We start from the raw sequence: 21,631 nt of genomic DNA, 5'->3' as shown, positions 1-21,631 counted from the left end.
TTAACCCTTGAATTCAGTTCTGCTGCTGTACTTTCCCTCAGACACCCACCCACCCACCGCCCCACTCGCGTGCTCTGCCAAATGGCACTGTTTGGAGAGCTGGTTTCCCCAAGCAGGGTAAAACCAAGCACCTGCATCACTGCAGATGTAATCACAGCAAAACACCGCGGCTATTTGTAGACTTCCTGTTCATCACATAACGTTAGCGTACCTTTGCCTTGAGCAATTATTTACAGTGCTGGAAATCCTGAAGAGACATTAGAAGCAATCCCCTCTGCGTTATGAAATGATCGCGGTGAAGTTAGAAATGACTCAGAGGGGAAAACAAAAATCAGAATAATTCTTTGTAAATATGCCCAATGACAAGAAGAAAAAAAACACCCCACCCTAAATCACTTCAAATTTGGGATTAGCTGACTCCAATTGAGACAGGGAGGCATTTTACACTGCAGCTGAATTGGCAGCTCAAATTCGATTGCAGGTTCCGATGCAGGCTTTAAGTCAAAGCAGAGTGAAACCCTTGCTAGCCTGTCTTCACTGCACTTTTAATCTTAATTAACTCCAAGTATGTCATTTATGTTATGAATAACCCATCTTTCTTATTTTTTCTTTCAGAACTGGCTACACTGCATGCTGAATTACTTGCTGGCGAGCAGAGCTAAGAACTCCCTTAGAGAAACAGTATTTCACGTACTGACAACAAGGAAAAAATCCAACAAACAAGACACTGATGTTTTAAAAAACACACAGAAACATTTTCATAGACACATCACAGCAAGTTGCTTGAATTCAACCCCCTGTACCCCCAACCCCAAGGGAATCCAGCCACACAATTCTGCTTTGCACCAAAGCAACATAAGAGGGAGATTTTTGACCTGTTTTAAAATCTCCAAAAGCTCTGACAGCACTGCTGACAGCTTACAGGAAACCAGCAACAAGGGGAGCACAAAGTCTGCATGCAAAGTCAAAGCTGCCAATGCTCCCGTTGCACAGAACCCACCTGTGTCACCACTTACATCCTCCAGCAGGCTCAGGGCTGAGCCCCAGTTACCATCTCTCCCAATCATGAAACATTCATTATGTATTTCCCGCATTATTTACTTCACTTCTTGGACTTTTTTTTTTTTTTTTTTTTAAATGCCCACTTAGTAAAGATTTACTGAGTTCTCCCAGTTCAGGCTCAAAAAAAAGCCCCAGGCGTTAGCAGGGTGGTTTCCCACCTGCCTTGCAGTGCTTGCTGCTGCAGCTTCATGGAGTTTCCTTCCCTCCCACTCCTGCTCAGGGCTTGGTTTCAAGTGCAAAAGCCAAGGAGACTCGCTAGGGCTGGGCTGCATGTAAGGCTCTGCCCAGGGCAAAGCGTAACGGTGCAGCTGTGCGAGCGCACCGCAGAGGGCTCACGGACAGATGTTTCCATTCAAGGATGCTTCCAAGGATCTGGGAACGTCGGGTTCACTACCTTGGTGTTATTTACATTTCTTTACATGCAGCAATAACCATACCACCGGCAGCTGAATGAAGGAAAACACGGAGCAGCGGGAGAGCATCTCACCCTGGCCTTTGCTGAAGAGGCAAAGCAAAACCCTTTTATGTTACCATTCTTAAACTTCCCCTTGTTTCATTCTATCTTAACAAGTCACAGGTTTTGTCTTCCAGAGATAACTGCACTCCTGCAGCACTTGCCCAGCCCTCCATCCTGAGCCCTAACAGGTTTGGAAACAGCTGCTCCTCCTCACGCTGCCTCATTCACCCCAAACACAGCAGCCTTGTGCTCAGGCTGCATCCAACAACAGCCTCCACCCCCAGCACCAAGAGCAAAAAAAAAAAAAAAGAAAACTGGTATTTTCTTCAGCTTTTAAGGGTTTCCATGCTTCAAAATATTGATGCAATACACCCTGCATCATGTTCCCTGTCAACTGTGGTGTTGGTGAGCCCTGCACAGACCAGGAACCTCATGGAGAGGAGAAGAGCTCCACTACCAAAGCAAATCTGAGACTAATGCTCTTTATGGATCTCACTGCAGAACTAGACAGGTTGTCCAGCCACTATTCATCTTAGAGCTAATGGGTTTTATTTCATGGCAGGAAGACGTGCAAAGAAATCCTCAAGTTAAGCCTTATTTCTTTTAAGGAAATGTATACTGGAAGAGCAGCGGGTTAATGGGCACTAAAGAACGATAGCTGCAAGAAAAGGTTGACGCCTGTTTCTTTGGGGGACAGAATACTTTGTGAAGTCTTCCTCGCTTCATAGGGGAAACCTGCATTAGAATTTCCAGAGCCATACAGCAGGACAGCATTCACCAACACTGATTTTCAGTACCAGCACTGCAAAGCCCACTGGCTGGCACATCCCTGTTACATTGGGAAGCACATGGCTGGCACATCCCTGTTACATGGGGAAGCACAGCTTCATTCTCACAAGCATTTTCACAGAAGTACCTTTGCATTTAAAATGCCAACTGTCAATGTATCTGCTATTCAGACACAGCACCAACAAATACATCATCAGATAGGCAGGGAGTTTTTACAAAGCTCTCAAAAAGCCCAAGGACATTTGGAAGGGTAGATGCAAGTTTAGAATGAGTCTTAGCATATCATCAGCAAAAAACAATTCTATTCTTAGATATCTCCCTTTGGTGTTTCCTCTAATGTTCTTCCCCCCCACACTCCTTTGAGAAAGTTGTTTGGTTATTAGAAAAAAAATGGAAGAACCTGTTCTGCAAGGCATAGGAACAAAGCAGAATCTTATGAAAAGAAAAAAAAAGAAAAGCTCACTGAAAGGTATGTAAATATTAGGGCTGGTAACACAAACAATATAACCACAGGAAACACAAGAAATTAAGAATAGATCAGGAGTTATTCGATTTCCTGGCTGCATCAGAGCCTCTCCGAGCTGGGCATGGCAGGTTTACTCTCTAACAGAAATCGGAGAGCTGACAGAAAGTAGGAGGTGAACAGAACCAGTGACCGTGGTCTGCCCAGTACCAGCATCAACCCAACCCCAATGCCTGGGGTGGGATGGACACAAACCTAAACCTCATCCTTCATTCCCCAGTTATCCAGCAGCTCACAGCCAGCACCAGCTATGACAGTCCAAAGGAAACCCTTTCAAAGCAAACACCAAGTGCTGCAGCTTTCCTGAAGACAAGATTTAAGCAGAGTTTAAGCTCACTTCCACCAAAAGGCCTAAGTTTTCTCTTGGCACTGCACTATCATAAGCCCAAGGGATAAATACATGCAGGTATTTATTTATGCAAACAGTATTTTAATTAATATCAGAAACACTGATGAGACTGGATCTTTACTAAAAGTTAGCAAAGATATCACAAATTATGGGGAAGAAAAAAAGCCTTGCACACGGAGCACATAACACTTGATAAAGTTACACTCACTGAAAACACTTCATTTTCACACCTTTCAAACACTCCCTCGTTTTGCACAACGCAGTCATACAGTAACTGTGGGATTGCTATTTATCCACCGTTTTGGAACTTGCTGTTGGCACCCTGAAGTGGAGGCATTCTGTAGGTTCAATGCCTCTGGGACAGGATCTCCCTTTGTTCTCCAGCAGCCTGATGACTTCTGAACTTTGAGATTACAAAGCAAGAAAGTTACTGGAGGCTCAACATGCAAGTCGACTGGCTAAGAAAAAGCAGCACAAAGTCCTGCCAAAATCCTAGTTAATCTGATCAAGCAAAAACCAGGGAGGTCTTAAGCACTGTGCAGTTTAAACAGAGCTCATTTCAGCTGCAGAAGGAAGCCCACCTCTTCAGCAGATAGCCCAATTGAAGAGAGAACATCTACCTGCTTTAGGCTACTACTGCCCATAAGCAAGCTGAAGAGTTGAAGAGTAAAATACCCAGATAAAGAAAAATGTGGAACTCGGATGGATTCTGCAGATGGAGAAATATTGCATACAGTCCAACAGGAAGGTGGGAGAAACAACGATACGTACCCAACATGCAGCCAGTTACCTCTTGAGTACTACTTCAATTTTCCTACTTTGCAAACAATTAATCCTCTTAACGTCCATGCAAACACATTTATTCTCCCCAGTTCCAGCTTGTGAGCCCTTCCAGCAATGAGCTGGCTCATTTTCTAACTTAACCCATTAAAACTGGGACCAAAGCTCTGCTTTAATCACAAAACATTGACCGAGTGACGATTTCCCATCACCCCATTCCACAACACCCCACTGTCTCCCCATCACCCCACTCCCCCCAACACTTTCCAGACGAGCTGAGCAAGACGCCCACTCCAGCACACAAAAGGGCACTGTTAACCCAGCCAGGACTCAAACCCTCAGCCTTTGAGCTCTCCATCAGGCAGCAGCAGCCAATAAACTCATTCTAAAATTCATCAGCAGAAGGGAGAAGTGGCCACAGAGCTGAGCCCACATCAAACAAGGGCTGTATGGGGCACCGGTCCTTGCACTGAAGCCAGCACAACACAACCCCACAACAGGCCTATTTATTTTCCTGTTGGTGACTGCACTGCTTAATACTGGAAAACCTGCAGCTAACAGTAATGTTTTGCCTCACATAACACAGAAGTGCAAAGGAGTCACCTGGAGCTGTGAAATGGATGCTGGTTGCATGAAACTTCTCTCTGCAGCAGTACATAAAAAGGGGGTTTAGCGTTAATTTCTCTACCCAGCTCTCAGCTAAGACAACCCACCTTCACCACAGCTGCTAGGAGAAGAGAAAGCACAAACATTTACATAAACAACGCAACCGAAGGTTTGCTCACCACCTCGTGCAGGGCTGTGCTCTCAGACGATGATCACTCATCATAAAAATGGGTGGAGCGGCTGCAAAGCACTCAGCAATGGAAAAACTGACGGCCTCACCCAGGGAAGCTCCTGCCTGGGCTGCAAATCCCGCGGAGACATGCAAAGCGCTGTCGGTGCTCCCCGTGTGGGAAGTCTTTCAGCTACGGATGCAAAAACATTTGCTACGTAGCCATGTGAACTGCAGCACTTTGCTTTCATCTCCAGGATCGATATCTGCACCGACTCGAGGAGTTCAGATCGCGCTACGGGCACTGTTTACATCCAGGTCACCCAAAGTCATTCATCGGTGGTTTGTGTTTAAAGCAAAGCACAACACTCCTCGAGTGCCAAATGTGGAGTTTCAGATGTGCAGATTTATGGCATGGAACAAAACGAGACTCATCACACACAGCTTCAGTTGAATGGCCTAAGCCTGACTCACCGAGCAATTCCACCTGAGGAAGGAGAGCTCTGGTTTTGCTATGATTTCACTGGGGGTCCAGCAGCTAGAAAGCATGCTGTGTTGTGCATGGCCCATCCCTTACTGTGTATAACCACCAAACAGTGCCATCCTGCATCCCTTCCCCCAAAAAGCTCACTTCCCTCTTCCTTTAACACCTGCTTCCTCCATTCTAGCATCCATTGTCCAAACACTATTATGGGACCGAAAGCTCCAGCATCCCAAAGGAAGCTCAGGAGGAAAATGACTCTATAAAACAACCGTTTTCCACACGAGACTTTCTCATTCACTGCAGCAAACCAAAACCTTACCATTCCCCATTTTCTCTTGCTTACTAAAGCCCATGCTGGATGCTCACAGCCCCTTTGCTGCTAGGAGGAAGAGCTGCAAGAGCCAGCATCTGCGTGATGCACAACAGGTGTGTTAGCTCCTGAAAAAAGCAGGAGTGAGTCAGTGCAAGAGTCTGAAGGCAGACCTTCGTGCCAAAGCACTTGTTTGCAATGGTTTTATTAGCTTTTGCACTCAGACTTACACAGCAGCTACACCACTGCGGGCAGAGACACATTGGGAAAGAGATTTACTTTCCCAAGTAACTTTGCCAGGAACTTCAGATACAATTCAAATGAAGCTACAGAGCCTGTCACAGGTCTTAACATAACTTACTGCTCCAATCTGCATTAGCCACAGGTGATAAAAAGCTCAGAGACACAGCTGGGATTGAAACACAGCATGTCAGGTAGGCTCTCAGCACAGGGTCCTGAGCATCATCGTCAAATGCCACATATCCTGCTCTTCTCCAGGATAATCACTGTACATCATACACATCAAGAAGTCTCACCAGCATTCATCATCTTCATTTAAATGAATTCATCACCCATTTTATTTCCCCTCCCACCAAAATACCTGAAGTCACAGCTACAGGAGGAAACAGGATCAGTTGCAAGGGCTGTGATCGGACATCTTAAACAGCACCACCGAGGAGCAGCTATGTAGCATGCCATACTTTTAGGGGTATTTTCTTCTTAGACTTCCTCCAACCCAGTATCTGAGAGGTCTCAACCTGGTGCAGCTCTGCACTTGGGCTGTGGAAAGCACAAGGTCATTCCAGAAAGGATTTCAGCTTTTTCTCACCCACTACAAAAATCACACGAGAAATTTTCCAGCTTCTGATTTTCAGGTTTCTCCTTTAACATACGTACAAAAATCCTGTTAGAGCACATGACAACGTAACACAGGTCAAGTACAGCTCCAACAGAATTAAAGTTTATTTTCAGCAAGTTATCACACTGCATTCTTTTTTAGGACTGTTGACTACTTAAAAGTATTTGCGATTACACCCCTTTGCTCAACAATGTGAGTGTACCTAAAATGGCTATTAAAAAAAAAATAAAGACTATAAATGTCAGGGTTTACTTTTGCAGAGGACATCGATCCTCACTATGCACAGAAGTCAACTGCAGACTTGAGGAATTTTAAAAGGGAACAACTTAACCCCTAACTCACTGGCTTATCTCAGTAACATCTCTCATCATCATCATCAGCCATGCTGTAAAACAGGGACAGGCACTGCAGCCAGACACCTTCCGCACCAACAAAAAGCACCAGAGGCATTCACTGACAAGTCACCTCACTTGTGTGACAAAGGGAACAGAACAGAAATACATGGATGCACGTTTTTTTAGGGAGAGCTGTACAGCCTGACTGCAGCACCAAGTTCCCAGCACAGCAGCTTACCCCGGAGTGCTGCCAACATATTTCCTTATCACTAACCAAGGGAACTAAGCAGCCAGCTCTGAGGGTTGTGCTCTGCCTCTTCATCTGCATAAAGGTCATTTGCAAGGGAGAAAGGCAGGTTTAAAAAAAGAAAGAAAGAAAGAAAGAGAATAGCATGCCACATCCATGGCTTTGTTTTCCATACAAACAGTAAGGCTGGAAAAGATCACTAAGACCACACAGACCATCAGCCCATCATCACCATGTACACTAAGAGCGGTGCTGTCAGGTTGTGGCACCAGAATTTCAGTGCCTGAACATTCAGTGAGAGCAAGGAGGGGCCTTTCACCCCCAGTTCCTAACTCCTTCACCCTCCTTCCCCACTACAGCAACACTGAACCCATGTAGGCACTTTATACTTATCTGCTGCATGGTTTAATTTACTCCAGACTATTTATTGCCCGTGTGGGGGGAACCCCTATAGAAACAGCATTAATAGCACTCATGGAGATGGCAGAGATAACCAGCTACAGCACTGCTTCTAGGATTGTTTGATAGGCAAGTGGAACACCACCGAACACCGGGCAGGAAAACTGATAGCTGCTGTCCTGGATTCAGAGTGGAAAAGAAATAGGTGCAGCAGGCACAGTGACTTACATTGCCTTTTGTTAAACAGATCTGTTTAAAGCTATGCCAGCAGAGAAGTACAAAACAGCAGCCCCTGCCCTTGTAACCAGCAGAGCACACCCCACAATAAGCCTACTGGCATTTTTTCCCCTCTGGTATAATTTATCGCCGCTGCCCTACCTCAGGCTTTGGATAGCATAACCAGATTCCTTCAGCTGCACTTAATCCTCCTCTTAGCACAGGGGCATACCCTGGACCAGAACACAGCTTAGTAAGGAGCAGATCCTGCTGGGAGATTAGCGGTGAGTTCTGCGTAACCCTGGGTCTCCCAGTTCCACCACACCATGATTCAAAGCCTCCACTTACCTGGCAGGACTCCGTACATTAGAAGTACTTGTGCCGTGCTCTGTTGTCTGAACACATCTCACCCTTATTGCTTGGGCCATGCCAAGCATCCCTTGGCCACCAGAGCAAGCCACAGGCTGGGACACCAGGCCATGGCACGGTGTGTCCCCACAGAGCCCTGTCATCGAGCTGCCTACAGAACCTGTCTGCCCTGCAGAACCCCTCAGCCGAGCCCTGCCAGCAGCAGCCCCAGGGCAGACCAGCACTGAGAGGACAGGCAGTGCTACACTCATGCCATACATGCACATGATGTGTACAGGTCTGAACTCATGCCAGATATCATCACCTTGCTTAACGCGCCCATACTCTGCTATGAGGCCTGGGGAAAAAAAGAAAAAAAAAAAAGCAAGAAAGCAAGATAATGTCCTTTGGCCCCTTAAAACCAAACTGGGATTGCATGAGCCAGAACTGGCAGCACAAGAGCAGAGCTCAGAGCAACTGTCTGAGCGCTGCTCGGGAGCTCTACGTGCCTGACATAGTTCTCCCGCATCACATATCTCCATGAACACCTCAAGGCTGATGGCTGCCCGGACCACAGGGAGCAGCACGGCTCCCAGCTGTCTGCTGCCAGCACAGCACCCCAATCCCTTGAGCAACCACAACCAGCACAGCGTGCCCTTCCAAACTTCACAAATCACATTTCCTACGCCCGAGCTCCAAGGATAGCAAAGCTCACCGGGCAGAGCCCCTTCAGAGCTCAGCAACGTTGCTCCCACCAACCCCAGCTCCTTTCCATGACTTCCATAGCACAGACACAGGCAGCGGATTAATAGTTAATAATTAATAAACTCTGATGATTTTCACGTTAAGAAACGTCCAAACTTTGCCAATCCTCGGCCAGAAATTCCCACACTCACTTCCAAAGCGGTATAAATTCATTTGAGAGGGACATCAGCGAGCAGCAGCGCGAAGGCACAAACCAGGCCCGGTGGCAATGACCCTTCGAACAACTTCAGAGCACCAAAACACTTCAGCCCCAAAGGTAGGAAAAACCAACAGCGAGCGTCGCTCGGGAGACCCCGGCACGAAGCTGAGCCTTCGGTAGCGATAAACTCGACTACAAATAAACGAGGAAACAAACAAATGCGAATACAAAGTTGCGTCAGCGCAGCTCGAGGGTTCCCCCCGCCCGCCCCTACATCAGCATATCAATGGTTTGAATAGAGGGGAAGCGGAGGGAGGCTGGGGGCCAGCCCGGGGCTTCAGGAACGCCGTGCGTATCCGTGTGTATGGACGCACGGACGTGTGCACGGTGCCGATGTCCCGGGCCGGGCTCGCCCCGTCCGTACCCCCGGAGCTCGGGGCCGCGCGGTACCGCCGCGGGGAGAACCGCAGACAATAGCGGCGGAGAGAGCAGCGCCGCGCGAGGAAATCGACCCAAACTCAGGCAAGAAAAAGCAAAGAACGAGGAAGAAATGAAAGGAAGCAGAGGGACGCGAAGTTGCGAGGAGAAAAGCTCTAATGAAGATGAGGAAGAAGGGTGGAAGCCTCGCGGAGGGGCAGGGGGTTCCTCCGCAGCCCCCTTCCGCCGGAGATACCCCGGGAAGCTCCCCCCCCCCCTTCCGCTTCAGCCGCTCCCCAAAACTTTCCCCCCACAGCGGCCCTTCGCTAAACTCCGACGGGACGAGCACTCACCGCGGGGCCCGGCGGGCGGCTTCGCCCCTGGAACGGGGCCGGGAGGGAAGGGAGAGGGAAGGGGATGAGGGGAGGGGGGGGGAAAGAGGCGGCCGGGCCGGGTGCTCTCCGCCCGGGGAGGCGGGCAGGAAGGAGGGCCGGGGGCTGCGGCTGCAACCTGAGCACCGCCGCCGCGCCCGCCGCCAGCCCGCATGCGCCGGACCCGGAGCCGCCGCGGAGCGGGGCCGCCCCTGAGCAGCGGGCGGAGAGCGGGGGGCCGGGGCCGGGGCCGAGCGGAGAGGCGGCAGCTGTGAGTGGGTTGCGGTTCTCGCTCTCAAGTTTGTGGAGCTGCTCGGTTGGTCCTCTTCTTCGGAGGCACGCTGGGAGCGAGGGGTTCGGCACCTGAGGAACACCTGGCGGCTGTGCTGCTCGGTTGGCCCGAGGCGGTGCGCTCAGCTGCTCTGCGGGATTGGTGGTAGCGTTGTGCTTCTGGGGACGCGAGCAGCTTTGGATGCAGCGGGTTGTTTTTGTTTTAAGGGGTACTTCCTCCCCACGCGCCAAACTTCAGCCTCACGGCCTGTTTTGCTCGGCCTGTTTTGTTCGGAGGTACATTGCTTGCATTCCCACCTCCAGCTCTTGTAAAGCTCTCCCAGCACACACTGCCCAGCCGAAATCACACTAAGCTGCACCCAAACATTGCCCTCCTGTCCCTGGCACAAAACCAAGCACCCCCAACGCCCTGTACTGCCCCTCACTGTGTTTCCTCAGGGCCCGTTGCTCCTCTGCCACTGCACAGCCTGTGGAAGTTTGATCGAGGAACATCTCTGTAATTATTTCCGCACCTTGCCCTGGAAAATGGTGGAAATGGCAATTCTGCTGTTAGCAAATACAGAATCATAGAATCGTTTGAGTTGGAAGAGACCCTTCAAGGCCACCTGGTCCAACTCTTCTGCACTGATCAGGGACACCTACAGCTGATCAGGTGCTCAGAGCCCCGTCCAGCCTGACCTGCAGTGTCTGCAGGGATGGGGCACTCACCTCTCTGGGCAATCTCTTCATGTGGCTGGGCTGGAGGAGTCTGCTGGAAAGAAGAGGCGTGATGTGCTGCAGTGGGGAATCTGCCCTCTGTCACCATTTCTATTGGTAGCTCTTAGAGGACGTGATTTTTCCTATCAGAAATATTCCTGCAAGTGAGCTTCTCCAAAGAACCAGTTGTTAGCCATGACCTAGGTGAGGAATTACCACAGGCTGTAGGATGGGACTAAGCTCCCCAAGCTGCTCTAGGCAGGCCAGAGCTCCCCATCCCTATGTGGGAGTCTCATACATCCCCTGCCCGGGACCAACATGGGGAAAAGCTCAGCCAGCCACTGCATCAGATGCCCGGCTGTGCTCTCATCAGTGCCCTGCCTTCACCAGGATGTGGTCAGTGCTCCACTTCCATCTTCAAATCATTAGTTCTGTCTTTAAACTGTTGTCCAGACCCAAGTCCTTTATCTTATATATTCTTCTTGGACCCACACAAAACCACAACCTGAGATGAAGGGGTGTTTGTGTAGCAGTGGTGTGGATGCCAGCCTTCTGGCAGATCATTTGCGGGCAAATTGCCTTTGACACTGGTTCCTCCAGCTTTCACCGTAAGTCGTCTGCTTTTCAAATGCTAGCAAGAAATTGGAAAACTACAAAGATCAATTTGTCTTTCGTTCTTCTTTTTTAATTTGTCATAAACTGCTGCAGGGCTTCCTACTTCTTGCTAGGGAATGAGTTTTAAGTGTGAGCTGCACTCATGAATGAGAATGGAATTTGGATCTGCACAACATAATCTGAACATTTGTGTGTAGTGGCATGAATTAGCAATATGAGCACATTGTTTCCATTTGCTGGAAATTAGCTGTCCTTGCAACTGAATAGAAAACAGAGTTCAATGTAACGATGGAAGCAGCAGCTATTAAAGATTTGTTTTCATCATGTTTAAGCAGCTACAAACTGAGATACACAGAGAGGGTGAGTGTGGCTGACAACAGTGTGCTGGGCTTTGTTCCAGTGCCTAGGAAATGAGGCACTGAGATAGCAGCAGCCACACCTGGAGAAGTTGACCAACATTTTACTTCTTCACACTCTGCCAATGGCATCCATAAAGCCCCATGAGCTGCACAATCTGCTGCAAAATTATTGCCTGTGACTGAGGGCAGCCTTCTGCTGAAGTTTCCCCATAAGAATAGATCTCGGTCAACACACAAAATCCTCAGTAAGGCACAGCAGGCAGACTCTGGAATTTGCCCTTAGGACAGCAGATAGCCTGGAGTTACTACAGTAAAAACACCCAAAGCAAAATGCAAACATTGTTGACCTGCAGTATATTATTCATGAAATGTCTGTAATTCCCATGGCTCTCCTGTGGGAAGTGGGGCTCTGCACCTCGCTGTCCCCTGATGCAGACCTCAGCTGCTCATCACTGCCCCATCTGCCCCTCCACCTGCTGATGGGCTGAGCTAACACCCAGCTCTTACATATGTTGCCGGAAGCCCTGATGTAAACACTGCCTTTTTTCTCCTGGTCAGAAATGTGCACCTGCCTGTGTTTGTGGCAGGAACTGACACTGCGTGTCCCAGCAAGGCTCGAGCCATGCCACAGCCCATAGGATAGGTGTGGGATGCAGCAGGAGGGCAGGGAGGAGAGGAGACCTGCAGACTGTAAACTGTTACCACTGAGCCTCGAGGAAGGTTTTTTTTTGGCACTTCAGCTTTACACTTTGTGCTTTTTCAGAGGACACCGTTAGAGGCGCCTGCTCTGGGCACTTTGTTCTTTTCAGAATGCATTTTAATTTAATACAATTCTATTTCTGTCCCTAGCGATGGTTGTTGTCCAGTTACTTGCAAAGCGAGAGACAGACCAGTCTATGCCAAAAGCCTTTATTGAAGGATCAGAAAACATCAATCAAATCAATTTACAAAACTGAATTATGTGGGACCCCAGGAGTAAAAAATGACAAACACAGAGACTTAAATTGATAGCAGACCAGGATAAAAGCTTTTAGTCAATGCAGGCCATAAAATTAATCAAATGCAGTATACTCCCTAAAAATTAGAGCAGTTTCCCCATCCCCTGCACTCTGCTCAATTTCAGATCTAAATAACATGCAAAGTAGATTAAAATTAATCAATACAGCAGATCCCACAGTAAAGCAAGTAATCAAGAAAGCAACACATGCATTTGCAACCCATTATTTATTACCATCCCCACGTGTGGCCAGGATGTGAACACATATGGCATCCCTGGCTTCTCTTGAACCACCACCAAAGCTGATGGGTCTATTTGCTTTTCATACAAGCCAGTAAAAGAAACCCTCAAAGTTTAGGGCATTTGGAGACATTTGTTTGAACCTTGTAAAGATTATAAAGGCAAAAATTGAATCTATAACATGGATGTGGAATGGTATCTTCTCTGTCTAAGACCTGAGTGCTCCTTCTCTTGCTCCCAGTGCTCAGATTATCTCTCTTTATCTCTGTGGGTTGGATAAGATTTCCCAAATCACAGAGGGAGAGAGAGAGTTCTCCAGCTGTTGGGAACCGATACCATGTTGGTGGTGGCAAACATTTCCAGCTTATCTGAACACGTGAACACATCCCACCTTTATATCCTTGCATTAAGTACTAAATCAAACTTCTCGTACTGATTTTCATGAAGTTGCGATTGTTGAATGAAAAAGAAGTACAAAAAGAGATTCCTTCCTCAGCAGGCAAACGGGGAGCAGATTTCCTTCCTCTAAGGGGGATCCCTTTCCTTGGATCTCTGTTTCATCAGAGGAACATCAGCCAGAGAACCCAAATCTCTGAACATAGAATCGTAGAATCATTATGGTGGTAAAGGCCACTAAGATCACCTAGTCCAACCATCAACTCAACCCCACCTTGCCCACCAGCCATGTCTCTCAGAGCCACATCCACCCTTTTCTTAAAAAACCTCCAGGGATGGTGACTCCAGCACCTCCCTGGGCAGCCTATTCTTATACACCACCAGGCATCATCAACTTCAGGCATATTCACAAAACCCATGAACCTGAACTGCTTAAAACACTGCCCTGCGAATCTCCATCATGAGCCACCCACCAGCTGTTTTGTCAACAGCAGTGCATTACAACACGTACCTGTGGCAGTTTGTGGTAGTTGGCTTCATGCACTAAGAACAAAGTAGACTCTCTTCAGTGAAATTCCCAGTGCAGGGGAACCAGGAAATTCCCCTCCCCATAGCACGAAGCCCCTTTTGCTTGCACACCAGCTCTGTGCCCACTGCCAGCCAGCCCAGCTCTGCAAGATGACGTACACCCACCAGATGGTCCCAGCACTTCTGCACCACCAATGCTGATGTGCACAGCAATCAGCAAAAAATCCACTGTGCTTTTCCTTGACTAAACATGCTTCCAAATCACAAAGAAATACAAAAGGCCATTGAACATCTCTCTGCTCTGCAGCACAAACATTTGGTCTGTCGTCAAGCGCAGATCTCTTGTGGCAGCGGGTCGAAATAACTTCAGTTATCAAGAGGGGAAAACAAAGCTGCTTCACCATGCCGTGTAAATGAATGTTTAAATAGAGCCTAGAAAATCAGAGGTGCATTGCCACAAATCCTAATGGCAGGAGAGACAGTGGGGGTTTGGGCACTCACTGGGTGCACTCCTGTAACGCTAGACTGCTTCTCAAGCACTTCTCAGCAGCCTGAAGAAGCCCATTACATTGGTGGTGTCAAGAATGGGGTATGGCATCTCTGGCATCTCCGGCTGGGCAAGTTGTGTTTTGTAATACACACTGATGTGCTTTTGTATGGAAGGGATCTATTTCACACTAAGCAGCCGTCACACGGTATTTTTGATCACCACCTGTAAGCAAATCCAAGCAAAGCTCATTCCAAGGTCAGCTGGGTATTTCTGAAGACTTATCTCCAGCCTTGCAGGCTGCAGAGTGGGCCACAGCATCAGCCATTGAAACCTCTGGTAGATCAAACAGAGACAGAGCTGAGCCATGCTGGCAAGAAATAGATTAGGATCAAACAGCCCCCACTGTCCCTGCACTGACAGGTGTCCTGGATGGCATTACAGTCTGCAGATTTCTCCAACTAATGAGGGCTTTGTCTTCACAACATGCATATTAGTTTTGCCAGAAACACATTTCCCCCCTTCCCATGACTTTCCCACCTATCACCCCCTTCCCACTTCCTTCCTCCTGCTTTTCTCATGGTGCCTTAAGATGTATCTGCCCTGGGGAGCAAAGGGTCATGGCAGTGGCTCTTTTGGGTGAGCTGCCATCCCTGAGAATTTGTTTGTGGCTGATGAAGTGACCCTGTCACCTGCAACTTTCAGCAAATGCTGTTTCCCTTTTTTCCCTCTACCCTTCCCCCACTGTCTGCCTGGGGTGGTCAAGAGCAGAAAGAAACTCGTGTACTTGCAGCAAGAGATCAGAAAGTTGAGAGTCTCCTCACTGAGGAAGATTGCTTGATAGGAGATTAAATGTCTCGTACCATAGAAGCCTTGACTATATAAAAAAGTCAATGCTGCACACATAAACGTAGCACTGGGTGACGTTTCTCTTGCGTAACATACCCTGCAAAGTCCTTTGATTTGATTTTGAGTCTCTCTCTTTTATAGTCCGTTCCCAAATGTTGGCACTCGTTTTTCTCGTTTGTCACACAGCAAGAGCACTGATGCATGTATGTGTTCAGCCCCAAACCACATCTGAGGATTTAGTGTTACGCAGAGAGAGAATCAAGCCAACATGCTCCTAACTCTTTGTTCTGCTGTGATAGGAAGAAAGGTGCACATCACAAACCATCCTGCAAAGCATTGGGCCTCTTGGTGCGGTGTTACCTTCCCTGTTTCTGATGGAAGATAGAGAAATGACGCTTCTCACAAATGGGGAACACTGTTTATTTGATTGCCTTATGAAGAGCTCTTGAAAGCCTTGAAAGTACACAGACTAAAAGATCTCTTTCGCTATTGTTTGGCTGATTTACACACAGATCCAAATATCAATAAAACCATTTGCAGTTCCTTTACATCTGTAGTTATTAAGACCACAGACATTCCTGCCAACTAAGGACCTGTTCTGAAAGTGAAACCCGGAGGCTCAGCTCTCTGTGCCAGCACTCAGTCATGTCAGGTAACTGCTGCAATGGCAGGAGATTCCTTTTTTGAGCACTTTTAAAATGAGAAAAGTAACTGAGTTATTCTCTCAAGTTTTGTGGCACCAGAAGAATAAAGCAAACTTTACAATTTGTGCAGAAACCTCGTGTTAAAAAAAATTGTTTGGGGCCAGTAGTTTACAGCTGTGCATTTAAAGAACATACACATAAAAGACCAAGACATCTTACTGGGCATATGTAAGGCTATTTTGAAAGAATCTGTATTTTAAAACCGATTTCATAACTAAGAAGCCACAAACAGAACCTTCCTGCTTATTTGCTTGCCTATACGCATTGATTGTACAGACAGCTGATGGAAGTTCAAACACTTCTTAATAGCTGATATCTACAGTCTTTGCACGGCAGCAATTTTTGTCATGTCCCATTACCTTCAAGTGAGCCTTGGCAGCCCCCTCTATACACTCTGACATGGCTGTGGGACAGAATTTATTGTGTGTCTTAATGAGAGGAGAAGAGACAGCACCAGAAACTTAACGAGCCATGGAGTGTTTATACGTCTTTGCAACACAGTTTTGCTGTCCACTGTAGCAAAGAGCAGTGATAATTATTCTGAAAGTGAGAACGAAGGTGTAGACTAATCACCTTCCCCCATCTATACAGAGTGCTGGCTGGATCCGGAACTTTGCTGGGTGATGGCTTGTGTAATATGGCAGCCTCAAGTGTGTGCTGAAAGGCTGAGTGAGGAAGGGAGCTATTGTGTTTGGCACAGGGAGGATGCACATGATGCATCTTTTTACTACAGCTTTGTAGGAGCACAGAAGCTAACATCTATTAGACCATGTATCAGGCTTCCCCATAGCCTCACCTACTTCTGCTAGCAGAAGTTAGTTCCCCAGAGCCCATTTGTAGCGTTTCATCAGCTAGACTCAAACAGTCTCTCAAGCAGTGTCTCAAGAAGTGAAATAGCCATTTTTAAAATTATTTTTTATTTTTTTTTCTCCCACGGAGATTTCTGTGCTCTAACACCTCACTGAGCTGTGTCTGGCTCTGCTGTCCAAACAACTTCTCCCCAAAAGCCAAGCAGCCATTTGCATGTAATCCATGCTTACCAGGTGAAGAGCAGCCCTTGAGTTTCTTGGCAGCCTTGCTGAGGCTCTCACTTGGTTCTGAGCTCCACTGGGTCACAGTAAAGCCATTACCTCCATGCATGTGCACACCACGTGCCATCCCTGGGCAATTCCCATTGTAACTCAGCATCAGCTGCTTAATGGTGGAAACAGATATACAGCGAATTAAACAAATAGGGAAGAGGGAAGCACTACTAGTCCCCAGCAGATTTGCTGCTGCCTGAAGCACTGGCTCCTAACATTTCCATACCAGGTCTTGCACCTGCTCGTAAGGAGCCTGAAGTCTTCTTCTTTCCCCATCAGGGAGGACAGAAAGTACGTAACCTTCAACTCAGGTTCTGGCCCCATATGTCCCACAGGGCTGATGGCAAAGCGGAGTGCTGCCAGCTGGCCTGAAGCCATGGCCATATACATGTCCAGCAGCTTCTCCATGTGGCAATGCTGCCCCACCAGTGCCTGGATCCCAGCTGCTCGGTGAGAAGCCATCTCCCACACACGTACACACCCTCTGATGACTGCATTTCCACTTGGAGAGCAAAAAGAGGCGTAACGTCGGCTGGAACAGGCTGAATGTGCTCAGCCACATTTCATCATGACCGAGACAGAGCGAGGCACAACATCTCCATCAGAGCACAGTGTGAGAGCACTCTGTTCCCCTGGTACTGGGAGTAATGAGCAGATAAAACACAGGCACAGGGAGTGAGTTTGTCTTCATAAATTTCAAAGGCAGACATTGACAAAATGCCAGATTTCTGAAAAATTAACGTCCTCTTTCATCATATAATGAAAAAGGCCCTCTGTCTCTTAAAATAACGTTTCAAGCTATTCTAAAATACGCTTACAGTTATTTAAAGAAATTTAGTTATTTTTAAAAGAACTGTTGACTTTATTTCTGGTGCCCTGCTTATTTTTCCACAATGGCACCTTTTTGAAAAGCAGCAACTGGCGTTCATAGTCACCTCTCTGTTTGCCTCCTTAAAGTCGAGGAACAGTTCAGCTTGACTTTCATAGACCCAAGCCATTTAAAACATCAAAGGCACTCCACATCTTGCTGCACTGCTGGCTATGTACAAACAGGCCTGAAGAAATATTTTTACGGATTTCAACACGCAATCCATATTATATCTTTTTTTTTTTTTTTTTTTTTGTCAAGGCTGTGATAAGAGTCAGCCCAAATTGCCATCAGCTAGCTGGAAGGATGGGTGGCATGGGTCTATAGAGGGGACAAAGGCAAAGTGCTAGAGACAGGAGAGGTTACCATGTCTGAAAGACTCCAGAATATATACATATATATATATAATCTCTATACCACACTGTCTTAAAGATACCTGGGCTGGAGAACCAAAGCCTCCCGGGGGTCTGCATGTGTTAGCTCTCATTACTGGTGGCAGTTAGTGGGTTTGGAGCTTGGAGGTGAGGAAATAAGTTGTGCAGCCACTCAAATCACCCTGTGCAGAGAACAGAAAGGGCTGCTGCAATCCGAGCCTGTCTGCAGCACGCCTGGGGGTGCTGGAGCCAAGATGTGACACCAGGAGAAGAGAGGAAAACCCACATTGGAGGAAAGAGTGCTTGACAGCAAAGATCGCGCCAGGGACATCAGCCCTGGAGTTATTTTCAAGCATACAGCAGTGGCCTCTACTGGTCCTCATTAGGACATCAGGTTGCTTTTTGCTGCTTCTCTTCCTGCCCTGCCGCTGCTGCTTCTTGCAACAATGCCCAGGTTTGCAGGCTCCTTTTCCCAAGGGAAAAGAGAGCTGTGGAGTAGAAGTGTGTCTGCAGGAAGCAGGAAGTAGCATACCTAAACTAATGGGGCTATTTTGGCATGTACAAAAGGTGGGTGTAGAGAAATGTGATGAAATCTGGCCCAACTTCATGAAGTGAGCCTGACAAAGTGAGCACACTGTGGCTACAGCCTGGCATTTTGCAGCACCAACAACCCAGGGCCCCTGTTAACTGGCTCAGCTTCTTCCCTGTCCTCTCCATGGGATCCTCAAGGAACACCCCACTCTGCTCTGCAGTATGGATCACCAAGGAAAAGCACTGAGAGGCTGGGAGCATCACCCAGCTTCCCACTCCCACTTAGGCTCCTTGGCTGCTTCCCTGCCACCCACAACTGCTGCTACCCTCTGGGAGCCTTCCAACAGCCATGACTCCTTTAAGACCCTGCCCACATTACTGCTGTATTTATGTATTTATGGCCACCAGGCCAGAGCAGCTGATACATCCCAAACACAGCTAGTGCTATAGGCAGATGCAAGGTCACGTGCTGAAAGCTGCCTACATCTGCTTCCCAGCTGCTCGTTCCCCGGGGCCATCCGAGAGGATATCGGGTAATGTGGCTAAAGGCTTGTGGGAGAGCTGTGGCGAGATTCCCCCCATATTAAGCAGCCTTTAATTTGGCCCTGGCTGGGAGGAAGTGACAAGGACAATGCAGAGATCAGACACACAAAATTTTTGTGCTCAGTGTGAATATTTTACATGCTCGTCAAGCTGTGCAGTAAACGATGCAGGGCCGTAGCCAGCTGTAATTTAACACAGTGGGATCAATCCAATATGAAGAGCAACAGACTGTATCTTTCCTCCATATGGACATCTAAACAAACGTTCTATTGATTTAAACATTTCTCATCATTTATGGGAACAATTTATCACCACGGTCCTTTAAAGAATCCCGTTTTCAAGGATCATGCAAACTTTTTCAACCTTAAATGCTTAAAAATCGCATCTGCTTAATTATTGTTCTTAATTACTAGCTTTCAACTGAAATTGCTTTTAGCAACGTCTAGGACAAAAACGGAAACTTTTCTAGACCGATATGCAAACAATACAGGAAGCAAAGCAGGTCATGCCCCGGGGCTGGGGCTGTGGGCACAGGGATGTCAGTCTGTCCTTCTGGCTGCTTGGCTGGACTCCAACACAAGGCTTCTTGGAGCAAGTGCTCCCAGATGAGAGATGCTCTTCTGTGTGCATGACCCCACCTCTTTTTTCCAAAACCCTAATAAACCAGGATTGTCTGTATGATCTAACCTGGGACAGAGGCAGAGCTACCTGCCGAGCTTAATTCTTTTTCTGGGGAGTCCCAGTCTTCACATTTAGAATTTCAATGTTCACATGACACAAAAAGCACTCTGCCTCAGCTGTTGAACTCAGATGTTCTCCCTTTGCTGGTCTTTCTGATCCAGTCTGCCTAGGAGTCTATTTTCCCCTTGCAGCATCTTCTTTATTCTCTTTGCAGGTGTCGAACCTGTCCCACTTGTAAGCTTTTCTCCTTAAAACTGAGGGGTGAAACCACAAGTAGATTGAAAAGCTGAGACTTCTGCTTCATCAAGGGGATGAAAAATCTGGCAAAACTCTTTTTTTTTTTTTTTCCTGCCTCTGTCTGTCAGTGCAGTAACAGAATCATAAATCATGACTCCTTGGTGCTGGGTGGGATTCTGCGCTCTGACGGGTCCTGGTGAGAAGTTGCATTCCCTCAGATTGTTTGTTCCCTTGTTCATAAGCCAGCAAAACCCATGAAGCTGCAAAGGGTGTCTGCATGTGTGAGAGTCTGTGTGTGACTGCGTCTGTCTTGGGTCCCACACCCAGCATGGTCAGGTCAAAAGATATAAGTGACACTGTAGCTTGGATCACTGTACCTCCACTACAGTAACAGCAACATGAGGGAATGCTGCAACAGCCCAGCTGTCCATCCAAGAGTTTAAATACATTGTTGTGCACTGCTGTAAATCAGAGAAGGCTAAAGCCACATCAGGCTAGATGAGTGCAGCTCTTGCCTATCCCTGGCAATATGTGCGTGACATTTCCATGGGGAAACATCCCCCTGCCAGGGACAGGCAGCCCTGGCCTGTGGCTCAGCCCAAGCCTACTGAGCCAAAGGTTGTGTTTGAGCTGCTCCTTGGTACCCTTTCATATCTGACCATCAGACCAAGCAGACAAAGGTTAAAAGGATGCTCTAAGTGTTCTGCCAAGAGCCAAGTCCAAATTGGAAATCAAGATAGCTCCATGCAAAGCTGTGAAATAGCCATGTTTTTAAGTCAAACACTGTATCGTGTGGGATGGGGAGCACAGCTTTAGCTCTTCAAGCTCTGTGGGTCTAAATGCTCAGGAAGGAGCTGAGCACATCCTCCTGCTGCACTAGAGGGAGCTGCCTCGATGTCTGTGGTTATCCCTGTGCATAGCTGGACACAGCCAGCAGCAAGGCTCGGTGGTTTTGGAGTGGCAGGCGAGGTAGTGCAGACACAGCTGATGGAGCTCATTCCAAAGTGACATCATTTAGCAACAATTCCTAAGAAATAGGTCCTGACTAGTAGCAAGGAGTTGTGCCTGTAGGCAAACAGATGCTGGTTCGAGGCTGTTATCAGGTAAAGTGTGTGGGTGAAAAGCTCCACAGCTTGTCTGTTGCCATGAAAAGAGGCAAACAAAGCAGAGATGAGGCTGGACTACAAGTGGATGAGGCTGCTAGCTGTCTGGAACCACATGTCTGCTAGAGATGGTGATGAGATATTTCCTTCTGATGAGAACTGGGGATAGGAGACATGGAAGTATCTCAGCTGTTTGCATGGCAGGAGTTCCAAGGAGAGTGTGCATCTCCAGATCCAGAGGCCCAGCAATCCCAAAGGTAAGCAGTGCTGAGATGCTGGGTGAGAACAAGTTGGGTTTACTTGTGCTGCTGGAGGAATCATGCTGGAGCCTGCAGGTCAGTGCAGAGGTATGCAATGAACCTATCATTGCCATGTCAGCTAGAGATGCCTGTATCCTGACCTGAGAATTTATCAGAAGGCACCAG

Source organism: Tympanuchus pallidicinctus, unplaced genomic scaffold (genome assembly GCF_026119805.1).
Source record: "Tympanuchus pallidicinctus isolate F22 unplaced genomic scaffold, pur_lepc_1.0 scaffold12, whole genome shotgun sequence".
Taxonomy (NCBI): domain Eukaryota; kingdom Metazoa; phylum Chordata; class Aves; order Galliformes; family Phasianidae; genus Tympanuchus; species Tympanuchus pallidicinctus.
Note: the sequence above shows the minus strand (reverse complement) of the source record.